At 34.5% G+C, this 16,001-nt stretch overlaps 1 protein-coding gene across 2 annotated transcripts in view; it reads right to left on the reverse strand.

Moving 5' to 3' along the window:
• FAT4 (FAT atypical cadherin 4) overlaps positions 1-16,001 on the reverse strand; it is a 166,375-nt gene that overhangs the window by 97,721 nt on the left and 52,653 nt on the right. The gene's annotated exons all lie outside the window — the stretch shown is intronic.

The following is a 16,001-nucleotide window of genomic DNA, read 5'->3' on the forward strand; positions in this document are numbered from 1 at the left end:
CATATGGCTTCCAAAGATACTGCCATAAAGATTGCATTTCAGTACACCTTTTAACTAACAGTTATGCCAAAAAAATATTTATTTCAATAACAGTACTGTGTTACTCTGATTTCTTTAATAAATGTGTCTGTTACAGAAATTGGTCTTTGAGAATCTCTTCATGTTACCAAAGATCATTATATTGCTCAGATTAGTGCCTTATAAACGCTGAGATTTTGAGAGCAAGAATTGTCTTGCTCATTTTTCCATTCTTACAACTTATCCATGCCTAGCATATAACCTTTACCCTAGAGATATTTCTGTTTTAAAAAGCAAACCCAGGGGCACCTGGGTGGCACAGCAGTTAAGCGTCTGCCTTCAGCTCAGGGCGCGATCCCAACGTTATGGGATCAAGCCCCACATCAGGCTCCTCCGCTATGAGCCTGCTTCTTCCTCTCCCACTCCCCCTGCTTGTGTTCCCTCTCTCGCAGGCTGTCTCTATCTCTGTCGAATAAATGAATAAAATCTTTAAAAAAAATGAATAAATAAAAATAAAAAGCAAACCCAGGTTATTTTTACATTTTTTAATTAGAATCGTAAGTTCAGCAAATTTAATACAGTAAGCATGTTACTAGTATATAAGAGTGCATTGATCAAAGTTGCCTTATATCACAATGATATTTAGAACCAATCCAAATCCTATTGATTTCCTAGCTCTTGTTTGCCTCTCATGACACCATGTGTAAATTTTATGATATGAAATCTTATTGGATGATAATTCAGGAACTTCATACTCAGAATGATAACTTAAAAGAGCTTCAGACAAACATGTATGTTTTGTTCAGAAAATCTCCCACTTGGGAGACTGGAATGTAAGATCTAATCAACGCCCATCGCTACTTCAGAATCAGCTACACTAAACACCACACAAATCGTGAGTCAACCTGAAGGAATAACTAAGCTCATTCAAATGTGCATTATCCTTAATAGGGCGTTATGATGTCACTCAAATATCACTCTACTAAATGATGCCCTGGTTTATACTGTGTAGGTGCTACTGAAATTCACCGGGGGAGAAAGTCTAATCTCGTACTGAAAACAACTTTTATTCATCATAGTGAAACAAGATGCTGAGACCTACCACTTAATTTTCTGTATGCAGGCTCAAGTGAGGACTTGAAGTTGAAAGCAAATTAACCAAGCTGAAATCCCCACTATGATCAGTACAACCAACCCCCCTGGCCTGTCACTTCCTTTGACCCTGAAAAGGAAAACTCCACCTTTCCTGCCTGAGAGGAGACTGTGTGCAGAGTAGCAGTCTGCCCTCATTGCAGTCAGAGGCTCGGTGCTGGGGGACAGCTTGCTATCACCGCATCAGGGTGGTGTGTAAAAAGGAACATTCTGGGACTTGATATGAAATTTGAGACTCAAACACAATATTCTTTAAAGAAAAACATCAGGATAAAACATCAAAACCTTGGCTCAAGTAAATAATCAAATTTATATTTTAAATGTTTGGCAATAGTTTCACATGTTCACTCTCCAATTGAAGCCAACTACTACAGGATCCGTTTAATTCAATGAGATTGACACATTTTGCATGCTATACAGGCTTCCAATAACAAGGTTTTATTTAGTAAATTTATGTCAAAGCCTATATATACTAAGATTACATAGCAGAAGTTCTAATTAAATTTCAGCAGGAAGTTTGACATTCTATGTTCGTTTTCTTATCGAACTAACCACATAATTTCATTTGATAGGACATACGTATACTCGTTTTTAAAATTTCAAGTTGAGAGCTAAATTCAGTCATTAGGAAAGAGAAAATTCAACATGCACTTGTACTATCATTTATGGGTTTAAACTCTTAAGTACTTTCATTTCTTAACAACAATAAAAAGCTGTATTGCCATGAAAGGTTGGTGCCAGGGTTTGCATAGTTCCTTTAATTTTGTTCTTCATTTCTTTCCCTATTTGGGGTGACCGCTGGGAATTCTGCTGCCATGAGTCTGGGCGAAGCGTTTCACTACATCCAGAACACTTCATCATGTTGCAGAGCCAAGCTCTATTATGGTTTGCAACTGACTCATATTTTAGTTATGAGAAGGCCCTAGCACAGAACAGTTTACATTTAAAAGTCCTAAATGTCAGGAATGTAATGTTTGGGCTATGTAGGTATGCAAGGTCTAATCATATTCTGTGAACAATGTTTTTAGGTAGTTACTTATTTATAATGTATAACGGACCTAATTCAAAAGAGTATGTGGTAGCTGTATAAATAGTATACTCTCTCATCCTGATGGTACTTCTGAACTTTTGAAACTGAACTCTTCAAAGAAAAGGGAGAAATCAGACTTTGGAGAAAAGACCTATGATCCCATGCTATGAAAGACGGGCAGGGGCTAGGTGGGACCTATTAAGGAAAACCGACAAAGCCACCACCACCGTACATGTAAGTGAACCAGAAACTCTAGAGGACACAGGTCTGTTGCAGGCTCAAACTCTACTGAAGTTTCAGGGATGATCAGAAAGTAAATCTATGTATTTAGGTATAGTGGTTTTTTTTTTTTTAGAATAACAAAAGAACTGGAAAATTATTGCATTTTACTAGAAGATGAGAACTAACTTGCTAATATATACTAAATACTAGTTTACTAATTGTTTACAGAAAACAATTTAATAAAACAAACATGATATAATGATAATATTTGAGGAAATGACACTTAATTTGGGAATTATGCTACTCCTTTTTTTGGAATTTTAGGCTAGCAAATATTTTGTCATTTTAAACTTTATACCTTAACTTTAAATTGCGTGTATATTTAGATACCTGTGCATTTATTTCACACAAATTTGTACTGTTTCTATTCCAAATGTTCTGGAATATGAGGAAAGAAAGAAGTATGCAATTTCAGATTCTTTTTAGTTTAATTTTAAAAGCAAAGTAAAAATAAACATAATGAGTTTTAAAACAAAACATATTTCTCATATAACCTACATATATGTAACTGTGACCAATTATATTTCTCAAACAAAAGCAATTACATTAATCTCTCATCACTAAAACTCGTCTAGCAGTCAGCAGCATATGTTCCCGGAATTTCAATGCATTTCTAACTAGGAAAGAAATCTGTATGAGTAACAGGCAGGCTTGGAGAGTAGCCAGAAATGACAAGAATGGCTAGAAGTGCGGACAAGACATAGTTAACTCCATTCTTGAAACAAAATGCTTTCCATAACTCGCTAAATGTGTGGTGACATAATAGAAAGCTAGTTTTGTTGTGCTTTCAATATTGTTCAAATTAGAACCAAATAAGGATTTCTTTTAAGGCAGAGGCAATCATGTGTAACCACTTCAACTTTTCCTGAAATCAATACTGCATAATTTCGGAATTTTAACAGATTCTTAAGGACGCCCAAAAGTAAATGCAGAATAAAAGATCAAGTTAAAATATGTGTGGTTGGAGACGAAACTTGTGGAAATTTTTATACTATTCTTCAAAACAAACACCCTGCAAAAACATCCTGTAGTACACTTTTCAATAGATGTTAATCCGAATGTGGTAGACACATATCAAAAGGAAAGTGTAGTATAAGACAAATAAAAGTATTCCACCCTTTTATTTCTTCACTTTTCACTTTTGTTTTTGCCCAATAGATATGTGATTTTATTAAATACATAAGACTTCTATTCAGACTGCTGAAAAATAGAGAAGAAGTTTGATTTATATTAAAGTTACAAGTTGTGGCAGACTGACTCATTGACTCTGATTCTTCACCCCTATCTATAAGCAACTTCACAGTTCCTCCCACTAAAGGTGGGCTTCCTCTCTCTACCTCTTGACTTTGGCCTCATCCACAATGACCAACTCTCTTGCTCTCTTGTTCCTGTCATGGTCTCTAGAACAATATGTCCCTGCTAGTCCACTAGTATCAGAAGGAAAACAACAGGCATTGAGTTGACAAATCTTAGCTGAGAGACTTGTAGAGTCTGAAGCAGAGCCTTCCAGTTGAGCCCAGCCTAGATCAGCTCAACTGTAGCCTACCCGCAGGTGCACAAGAAAGGTGTGTATTCCTGTAGGCCTTCGAGATTTTGTGGCTCGTTATTATGCAACATTATTGTGTCAACAGTTAAAAAATACACAAGTCAAAATAATGGATTCATCAATTGAATATTTTACTCAATCTTCATTTGTAAGTAACTGATTACTATTTTATTTAAAAGGCAAAAAAAGATAAAAGATTATATATACCAATATCTGTGATACACCTTATAATGTGTGATAAGTTTTATTGCTATGAATGTATTAATAAAATTTCTTAACCTGTATAACTTCTCATTCTCACTTCACAAGCTATACCCCTATCTTTTAAAAGGACAACTCAAAACAAGATGTGACCCTCAAGTCTCCCCCCACCCAAACCAAAGACTGGGGGAGGAAAGCAGGACTACTTGATCCAAGAGGAGCAAATTATGACTGGGTTGAGTCAATCAGAGTGCCTTTCTTAAGAGTAGGAAATTATGAAAAAATGGGAACCTTATAAGAGAATAATGGCAGAACTACAATAAGAGAATGCAGCCACCATGAATATACTCACTCCATCTTTAGTGGGTTTCTAGTATACACACATTAGACTTGGCTACACTTTTTTTTTAATGGACATTAAAGCGGTCATGTGATGTGAAGAGCATTGGGTGTTATACACAACTAGTGAATCATTAAACACTACATCAAAAACTAATGATGTACTGTATGTTGGCTAATTGAATTTAAATAAAAAAAAAACACTCTTTTTTTAAACAGATACTGCAATGTCAAAATAATACCTTTGCTCAATTTCACCTTTGCACATTAGTCTTCACTGTGGAAGAAATTTCTAATATTTGACATAAATGGCATAAAGTTTTGACTTACAGCCAATCTATTTTATTTTAGTATCTTATTAGTATATTTGTTATACTTCCTTACAGATTTTAAACAAATATTTTTAACTATATATTAAAGTCCCATTTTAGAGGGGTGCCTGGGTGGCTCAGATGATTGGGCGTCTGCTTTTGGCTCAGGTCATGATCTCCAGGTCCTGGGATCTTCAGGTCCTGGGATCAAGCCCCACATCTGGCTCCCTGCTCACCAAGGAGCCTGCTTCCCCCTCTCCCTTTGCCTCCCCCCCTGCTCATACTCTCTCTCTCTCTCTCTCTCAAATGAATAAATAAAATCTAAACACACACACACACATTTTTAGAGTTGTATGGGTTATTTTTTTTTACCTCAAAACTATAAAAATTTGAGTTTATTTGAATTAGCATTAGCTCATCAATACAAAAACCAGATAAAGACTCAAAAAAAAAAAGAGAACTACAGGCCAATATCCCTAAGAATGTAGATGCAAAAATCCTCAACCAAATCCAACAATACATTAAAAATATCACTCACCATGATCAAATGGGATTTACTCCTGGGCTGCAATGGTGATTCAATATTTGCAAATCAGTCAACGTTATAGATCACATCAATAAGAGAAAGGATAAGAATCATATGATCATTTCAATAGATGCAGAAACACACTCAACAGAACAGGTTTAGAGAGAATATACTTCAACATAATACAGGCTATATATGAAAAACCCACAGCTGACATCATCCTTAATGGGGAAAAACTGAGAGCTTTTCCCTTAGCAACAGAAATAAGGCAAGGATGTGCACTCTCTTCATTTTAATTCAACATAGTACTGGAAGTCCTAGCCACAACTATCAGACATCGAAAAGAAATAAAAAGGATCCAAGAAGTAAAACTTCCACAATTTGCAGATGATATGATGTTATATATAGAAAACCCGAAAGACTCCACAAGAAAACTGCTAGAACTGATAAATGAATTCACTCAAGTGGCAGGAACAAAATCAAGATACAGAAATCTGTTGCATTTCTATATACCCATAATGAAGCAGCAAAAAGAGAAATTAAGAAAACAATACAATTTACAGTTGCACCCAAAATAATAAGATACCTATCAATAAACATAATCAAAGAGGTGAAAGATCTGTACTCTGAAAACTGTAAAACACTGATGAAAGAAATTCAAGATGACACAAAGAAATGGAAAGGCATTCCATACTCATGGATTGCAAGAACAAATATTGTTAAAATGTCTATACTACCCAAAGCAATCTATATATTTAATACAATCCTTACCAAAATGCCAACAGCATTTTTGACAGAACTAGAACAAACAATCCTAAAATTTGTATGAACCACAAAAGACCTAAACAGCCAAGCAATCTTGAAAAAGAAAAGCAAAGCTGGAGGCATCACAATTCTGAACTTCAAGTTATATTACAATGCTATAGTAATCAAAACAGTATGGTACTTGCACAAAAATAGACACATAGATCAATACAGCAGATTAGAAAACTAAGAAATAAATACACAACTATATAGTCAATTATTTTCGACAAAGCTATTAAGAATATCCAACGGGAAAAAGACAGTCTTTTCAACAAATAGTGTTGGGAAAACTGGAAAGCAACGGGCAAAAGAAAGAAACTGAACCACTTTCTCACACCATGCACAAAAATCAATTCAAAATAGATTAAAGACTTCTGAAACCACAAAAATCTTAGAAGAGAACATAAGGAGTAACTTCTTTGACATCAGCAGTAGCAACTTTTTTCTAGATAGATTCCCTGAGGCAAGGGGGAAAAAAGCAAAAATAAACTACTGGCACATCAGAAAAAAAAAAAAAACACCTCTGCACAATGAAGGAAACAATCAACAAAAGTAAAAGGCAACCTATTGAATGGGAGAAGATTTTTACAAATGACATATCCAATAAAGGGTTAGTATCTAAAATATATAAAGAACTTATATATTCAACACCCAAAAAACAACACAATTAAAAAATGGACAGAAGACATGAACAGACATTTCTCCAAAGAAGACATACATATGGCCAACAGACACTTGAAAAGAATTTCATCATTACTCACCATCAGGGAAATGCAAATCAAAACTACAGTGAGATATCACCTTGCATCTATCAGAATGGCTGAAATCAGCAACACAAGAAACAACAAGTGTTGGCAAGATGTGGAGAAAAAGGAACCCTTGTGCACTGTTGGTGGGAAAGCAAACTGGTGTAGTCACTGTGGAAAAGAGTATGAGATTCCTCAAAAAGTTAAAAATAGAAGTACCCTATGATCTGGCAATTGCGGTACTGGGTATTTACCCAAAGAATACAAAAACACTAATTCAAAGGGGTACAAGCACCTCTGTGTTTACAGCAGCATTATTACAATAGCCAAGATATGGAAGCAGCCCAAGTGTTCATTGATTGATCAATGGATAGATATGTATATCTCACATCCTTTCTATCATATATATAGATATATAGAGACATATATCAGATCTTCTCTATCTATATATATCTTCTCTATATATATCTTCTCTCTCTCTCTCTCCATATAAATACACACACACACACATTCAATGAAATATTACTCAGCTATAAAAAGAATGAAATCTTATCATTTGCAATGACATGGATGGAGCTAGAGAGTATAATCCTAAGCAAAATAAATCAGTCAGAGCAAGACAAATACCACATGATTTCACTCATATGTGGAATTTAAGAAACAAAACAAAAAATCATACAGAAGAGAGAGAGAGAAATCAAGAAAAAGGCTCTTAATTATAGAGAACAAACTGGTAGTTACAAGAGGGGAGGGGCTGGGAGGATGGATTAAATAGGTGATGGGGATTAAGGAATGCACTTGTCATGATGAGCACTGGGTAATGTTATGTAAGTGTTGAATCACTACATTGTACACCTGAAACCAATATAACACTGTATGTTAACTAATTGGAATTTAAATAAAAACTTTAAAAAATAGGAATTGTAAAAAACATAAGCCAATATGCTCATTGCAGAAGCATATTTTGTTGTTACATACACACAAATGAAGAGAAGGGTGTTTTATTTTTTTTTAAGATTTTATTTATTTGACAGAGAGAGAGAGCACAAGCAGGGGGTGTGACAGAGGGAGAGGGAGAAGCAGGCTCCCCACTGAGCAAAGAGCCCAATGTCAGATCATGACCTGAGCTGAAGGCAGACAGCTAACCCACTGAGCCACCCAGGAGCCCTGAAAATGGTGTTTTATAATGCAAAATTAAGAGCAGGGATGAACCATCAACTATTACAATAATATGCAAACGATGAATCATGGAACACTACAACAAAAACTAATGATGTGGTGACTAACATATCATAATAAAAAAATAATAATGAAAATCTAAGAATGATCCCCTGATGACCAAGACAATAATAACTAATTAACAGAAGGAAATTTTATGAAATTTCAAGAATAAAGAAATAAATGACACATTAAATTTAAAAAATGTTTTAGTACAGAACGCTGTCTTCTATTTTTCATTGTCAAAGCCAAGTTACCAAAGATTTTTAGCAAAATAGCAATATCAAAAGAAACTCAGTAAACTTTAAAAAATATTCACTTTCAAGAAATCTTCCAATTGCTACAGAAATGTATTCTCCCAGTAGAAAGCAAAATCATGCAAAATACAAGGAAATGTCTGTATACTTATGCAAGATATGAGATAAGACTGAATAGTCATGAAAAAAAACAAGCCAATTATGAAATGTACTAACTACAACTAACCATCTCCATGAAATATGGTTTGATTATTTTGATACTCCAGTCTCACTCCTCAAATCATGACAATACAACTTGGAGAAGTATGGTATCAATAGATGTTTTGATTTTATTTTTCGAACCAAAGTATATTCTCTTCACTGGAACCTATATATATATGTATATTATACATATATATATAATATATATATGTCAAAAATTAGCTGACCATATAGTTGTGAGTCCATTTCTGGGTTGTCTATTCTGTTCCATTGATCTATGTGTCTGGTTTTGTACCAGTACCATACTATCTTGATGACTACAGCTTTGAATTTAAATAAAAACTTGAAACATTAAAAAAAGAAAGAAAGAAAAAAGAGGGGCACCTGGTGGCACAGTCGGCTGCACTTCAGACTCTTAATTTCCGTTTGGGTCAGGGTCCTGGGATGGAGCCTGCATCAGGCCCCACGCTCAGCATGGAGTCTGCTTGAGATTCTCTCTCCCTCCCTCTCTGCCCTTCCCACTCCTGCAATCTCTGCCCCCCAAAATAAATAAATAAATAAATCATTTAAAAAAAAGAAAGAAAGAAAGAAAAAAGAAACCAGAAACATTTTTAAAACACCTGGTAAGCATGCAAAAATTAAACTACGTCTGAGTAGGGGATTCATGAAATCCTGGTAGTACAGAATTGCAAGCACTCCAGATCTGTCAAAATAAGGAAGGCAAAAGAAATATTGCAGTTCTTTTGTCTAGACTAATAGAATTCTCACAGTCTGCATATGTTAATAAAAGTTACAGGAAATCTATCCCTTTCCTCTAGTGATTGTATTTATATGTTAGAGCCTGTGATTATTTGTTCAGTTAATCAGAAAATAGTTTCTAATAAGAGAATAGGCCTCAGTTTTAATAGTCATTATTAACTGTTTTACAAATATTAAAGAGTGATTAAGCATTGTCAACATGTTTTTACTGACTATATTTTTAAATACTCTATTATATTTGAAAAAGGATTAGGCAAATTTTCACATAAAATTTCCCTTAAACTACCACAAACATTTGTACATTACATTGTACAGGCCTTTCTTTTCAGAAGTATTTTCTGAAAAAAAAAAAAAACAACTCAATATGGACTATTGTGACAAAAATGACCGGCTTTTGCAGGTTAACATTGTCACTTGATTGTCTTAATAGTGTTCAAAACAGCCAAAGTTTATCTCTTTTAATTTATGTCTTTTTAATAATTAGCTTCTCTCACTTAATTTCCCTAAGAAATTCCATAAAAACATGGGAAGTACAAGTTAGAAATTTAGTTCTTTAAAATACATGAAATAAGTTCAAAATTTGAGAAAGATTAAATACATATAACTTCTTTACTAGAAAATATGGACATTGCTGGGGCGCCTGGGTGGCACAGCGGTTAAGCGTCTGCCTTTGGCTCAGGGTGTGATCCCGGCGTTATGGGATCGAGCCACATCAGGCTCCTCTGCTATGAGCCTGCTTCTTCCTCTCCCACTCCCCCTGCTTGTGTTCCCTCTCTCTCTGGCTTGTCTCTATCTCTGTCGAATAAATAAATAAAATCTTTAAAAAAAAAAAAAAAGAAAATATGGACATTGCTTTACGAGTTCTACAATATATTACTTTCACTTTTCAAAAGTTAGTTTAGCATTTTAATATTTTTTATTCTCTTTACCATGTTTTTAATCATGTAAATAAAAGAAGATTTGTTTTCAATTTTCAAGAAGTGTATTCTTTGTCAGAACTAAGACACAAGCATTATGCTTCCAAATAACTGCAAACTCAAAGAAACTGGAATGAGCCTACAACCATTTTTTATACGTCATTTAATCAAGTTTTTTTGTTGACCATTATGTAGATACATTTCTTTTCACAAGAAGATGCTTTTTTTTGTACAGAATGAACTCTCAATACAAGCAATGAAGTTGCAAATCAAGCAGTTTTCATAAGCATGTTTCAATAGAGGATGTAAGTTTCCTTTCGAAAAACTTAATCTTTCAGTTCAGTTCACTTCCTACATTTAGATTTTTCATAATAGCAATTGAGACAGTAATTTAAGTTACATTATAATGGTGATTTGAACATGGAATTTTTCTCTTAATTTATTGGGTAGTATTTTGAATGTTGTTAAATTTAGACGACATGATCATATCTATTTGAGAAATTCCATTGTGCATTTTGGTGAGCAAGAATGACAATAAATATTTCTTTAGGGCATACTATGTACTATTCTAAGTGGTAGATATATAATAAAGCAAAACCAGCCACTTTTTTTTTTTACCTCAAACACCTTACTTTTAATGACATTCTTGAAGTTATCCTTTATATTGGGATCTTACAATTATAGTTTACTACAGACAATTTAGTTTTTAAAAGACTATATTCCTAAATTCATTCCTCTATATGTTTAGTTTGATAAAATATATGCAACCAGTAGTGGTCTATTAGTGTGAGATAGAGCTGGCATACTTTTGACCTGATAACAGCCATTCTCATGTCTATGAATTTTTTAAAATCATGTTTGGGGTGTCTGGGTGGCTCAGTTAGTTAAGCACCTGACTCTTGATTTTGGCTCAGGTCATGATTTCAGGGTCCTGAGATGGAGCTCAGCTTTGGGCTCCATACTCAGGCTGGAGTCTGCTTGAGGATTCTCTCTCCCTCTCCCTCTGGCCCTCTCCCTGATCTCACTTTCCTTCTCTCCCTCTCTCTTTCTCAAATAAATAAATAAGTCTTAGAAGAAAGAAGGAAAGAAAAAGAGGAAAGAAAGAAAAAGAAAGAAAGAAAGAAAGGAAGGAAGGAAGGAAGGAAGGAAGGAAGGAAGGAAAAAAGAAAGGAAGGAAGAAAAAGAGAAAGGAAGGAAAGAAGGAAGGAAGGAAGGAAGGAGAAAGAAAGAAGAAAGAAAATTGTGTTTTCTACAGGAGTATCACATTCTGCAAGTACCAAGAAGCAGTTCTAACCCAGTGTATTCTTGCAGTGTTCTTTTAGGTTTTCTGCTTGAGTAAACTGTTTATTAAAAGAACCAACAACATATAATTTACACTCCCTTGCCTCCTAGAGAGAATAATTGTGTAAATAAGTGAACAAGGTTTTCTCTACTTTAAATAAGCATTTTTTAAAACACCTAACTTTTTTTTTTTTTGGCTAAGGTAATATTAGAATCAACTAATATGTCCTAAGTTTGCTCTGGTTTGTGAGGACTCGCCAGCATTTTTTACTCAATTTATTCATGATTTGAGTAATTTTTAATTTTTTCAAGTCCAGTGCTCTGGAAAAGCAAGTGACCTCTAAAAACCCAAAATTTAAAACATCAGGGTAGGGAAGAGCAGCATAATCTGGATTGGAAACAATACATACTTAAATATGTAAAAATATAAGCTTAGTAAAAATTTCATAAATGAATAGTTCTTATACAAATGGGAAACCAATAAAATTTGAAAATTAAATGCATACCCAATAGAATTCTAACTAATAACAATAATTGGATAGAAAAGACATTGTTTTGCTGAAAATCAGTTCTCCACAGCAGTGTGAGATTAGGCACGGGTGCTTGTACATTACCTGGATTATATCTAGTCTTGATGCCGTTTACCCAAACACTTGTCACCTTTTCTAAGCCTCAGCTTCTTCATATATGCATAATATATAATAGGGCTCCAAAATGCAAAATGAATAAAGTTTTGCATGATGTTGGGCAAATATAATACAATCATAAAAATAGGTTTTGTATAATTGTAGTGCAAGTGACTATAATCTAAGTAATTACTTATTAAAATGAAAAGCTTAGACAATTATCACACATTAAAACTTTTTTTATAAAATTTTTTAATCCGTTAAAAGTAGTAATTTAGTAGTTCCTTAAAATGCTTTTATGGACGGCATTAAAGTCAAGAAAACCTTTTGAGCCAAGTTACAAAAGATAGCTACTGAATAATGAAAACTATTGAACCCAGACCAGAGATCTAAAAGAGCTTACTTCTTCTGAGTGCAGTGGTTTTTAACTACACATTTCTAGGCCCAAACATCCAGGAACCCAACTCATCAGGGCAGCCAAGTAGGTTGCCAAGACCTGAGCAGGTACGTAAAGAATGGTCATTCAGTGACCTGAACACGCAGGCAAGGTCCACTGCAACTACAGATGAAACAGGGAAGTCAATAAAATCTTCAAGTTTTTGGTTCTGTAGTAATGATTACCTCAACAGAGCATATAGGTGAACAATAATTCAGCTGCTTTGCTAAATGTGTTAGGCCACTGAATCTTAGACAAAAGAGGTTGCCACGGAAAACGTTTTTTCTGTACCTTTAATTTAGAATCGCCAAGAAGGAACATAAAATAATGATCAAACTTTCTTTTCATTGGTTTTATGAGTTGCTAAATCACTAAGGCCCATAGGAAAATTCCAAATGTTGCCACTGTATGTCATGATACTGCCTTTCTCAAGTGATAATCTATTAAAACAACAAGAACAACTCGAAAGTGTTAATTCATTTTGCTCTGAAGATGCCAAGATGTGTCTGTGAATTTAGGTCGTACATAAAATTACTCGAGATATATAAGGGACAAATGTCAGACCTGACAACTTATCTCATGCTAATAAGCCTGCATTGTTTTTCTAGGTGCTAATATTACAAATAAATCTGTTCTTTTAATCACTTATTTGCATGCTTCTGGGAATCTATGTCTGAATACATAATCATTCCTTGTGTGTCTACAAGTGATTTCATCTGGGTTTAGCTAGGATTATCTGCCTCTTTCTGCTATATATACCCTTATAGTCATTAAGCAGTTCATTCAGCAAATGTTGATAGAATGCCAGCACTGCATGCTTTCTTGGGATAGATGCTCTGGACAAGCAAAGAGAAAATAAAGATCAATCTGGACAGTTCTGTAAATATATTAAAAACCAATGAATTGTACCCTTTATGGTATATGAATTATATCTTAAAAATAAGTTAAGAGTTCTTAAAAATAAGTTAAGAGGCCTTTTGAAACAGTAAATCTAAAGAATAAGAAAGTGATGCTTATTTCATATAACTTATTTGTACTGAAGCCAAAATCGCTCCTTATAAATAGCACCTCCTTTTGTGAGTTTTTCCAAAGACTATTTTCAGGAATCTGTTATGGAATATTGTCAAGCCACAGATTTACACTGATGTTTCATCGTTTTAAAACAGGAGCTTGTCACCAAACTTCTGGAACGCTGCAAGAACTTCAATGATAACCAAATGTGACTAACGGTTTACATTTTTTCCATTACACTCAGTTTCACTTTTACAAGTAAGGATGAAAGAGAAACGTGGAGAAAACTGAAGCCATCACTCCTCTATATGGCTCAAAAGCCATCAAGTGATAACACAGAAGGGACAACAGAATTTCAGAGCTGGCAAGGAATTTAGAGATCATCTCATCTGGTTTCTATGAATAAAGAATCTGAGGCCAGAAAGTTAAAATGGTAACCCCAAGTTCAGGGTTAGTAGAGGTCTACAACTAGAACCGAGGTTTTTCCTAACATTTCACCCCTTAACAAACATGCCATTTATCCTAACTTATTTAAAGTAGAAATAATTTAAAACTGAATGGATACAGTCTCCATTATTTTCCAATAGATTTATTATCTTCATCTAGATGCTGTTTCAAGTTAGATATTAAACAAGGGTTGTTTCTTGCCCTCAATTAATTTCTAAAGGAAGGCATGGGTACTATAGTCCTACTGGTGGATTTAAATCCTGGCTTTGTCATTTTCACCTGTATGACATTAGAAAATTATTTAACCTGCATGTATCCCTGTTTCTTCATTAGCAACCTTGACACAATAAAAGTACCTTGCTCAGACAGTTGTTGTGATGATTAAATGAGATAAAGTGCATAAAGCACATGGAATGCTGGATGGCACACAGTGCTCATTAACAGAGAGCTGACACTAATACTGGTATTATTGAATTGTGTGCTGCTGAAGTGCCTTTGGAAGCAACAGAGCACAAATATTCAACACACACACCTACAGATTCCAGTTACAGAAATAAAGCTTCGTTTATTAGAAGGAACATTTTTTTAGGCACACAGTGATACATGTCAAACTTTTTTGTACCTGTAACACTTACTCTCATCTCTACACCTCTTTTTTAGAAAAACAAAAACAAAAACAAAAACATGTCTTTGTTAGAGCAATTAAGACAAAATCAAGATAAAAAGGAAAGTATAGGGAAATATTCTTATGTTGATTTGCTTCATATATGTGAAACTACCTCCATGGCAATTCTAATTTAAACGATTCATTAATAAATTATTATTTCACTAAAATATGTTTTAAGATTTTATTTATTTATTTGAGAGAGAGAGAGAAAAAGCAAGTGAGAGAGAAAGAGAGAGAACTTGCGCAGAGGGGTGGGCAGGGCAGAGGACCAGGGAGAAGCAGACACCCTGCTGAGCAGGAACCCAACAGGGGGGCTGATTCCAGGAACTTGAGCCTAAAGCAGAGGCTTAACCTACTGAGCCACCCAGGTGCCCCTCACTAAAATAAATTTAAATAATAGATTTAAATCCAATCATCCTTAAGCTTCTACACAAATGGAGTAACACATTTCAAATATAATATTTTTAGGAAGAAAGAAGTTCAATTACGTATACCAGATTATTAGTGATGATCATTCTTGTTTTGTTCTTTTGTGCATTTTCTAAATTTGTTCCAATAAAAAGCTAACATTTTGTAAAAAGGAAAAAGCAATATATATTATTTTTAAAAAGAAAGGTATTAGGTTTAGAATTTTAAGAAACATTCTGACTAGATAAAGAAATCCATAAGAACATAGATTCCTAGACTGAAAGCATGGATTTTCCACTTGATATATACGACATGGATCAAGACAACTTGTCTCAACTTCTCTATATCTATAGACATTAATATAATGTTGTCTTTCTCATTGGACCACTGTAAGAATACAAGCATATATCAAAACACTTTGAAATCGGTCTACTAGTATTATGTAAATGAATGTGATTTGCATTCTTGTAAAAATTCCAAACTCAACCTCAATAACACGATTAATCATGAATCATTGTGTCATATATGTAAGATAATGACTGTTTGAGAAGTTCTCTCCCCCTTTTTTAAAGCTAGCCCTCCATTTGCTAGTTTGCATAATCTAAGTATTTCAACTCATCAAAGGTCACCTGTCACATAATACCCATCACAAGGTCTCTGGTAGTTTTAAAGATGAAATAAGGGGCACCTGGGTGGCTCAGTCTGTTGAGCGTCAGACTCTTGGTTTTGGCTCAGATCATGATCTCAGTGCCCCGAGAGAGGGAGACCCAGGTGGGGCTCCCTGCTCAGCAGAGAGTCTGCTTTCCCTCTCTCTCTCC

This window comes from Ailuropoda melanoleuca, chromosome 5 (genome assembly GCF_002007445.2).
Source record: "Ailuropoda melanoleuca isolate Jingjing chromosome 5, ASM200744v2, whole genome shotgun sequence".
Classification (NCBI taxonomy): domain Eukaryota; kingdom Metazoa; phylum Chordata; class Mammalia; order Carnivora; family Ursidae; genus Ailuropoda; species Ailuropoda melanoleuca.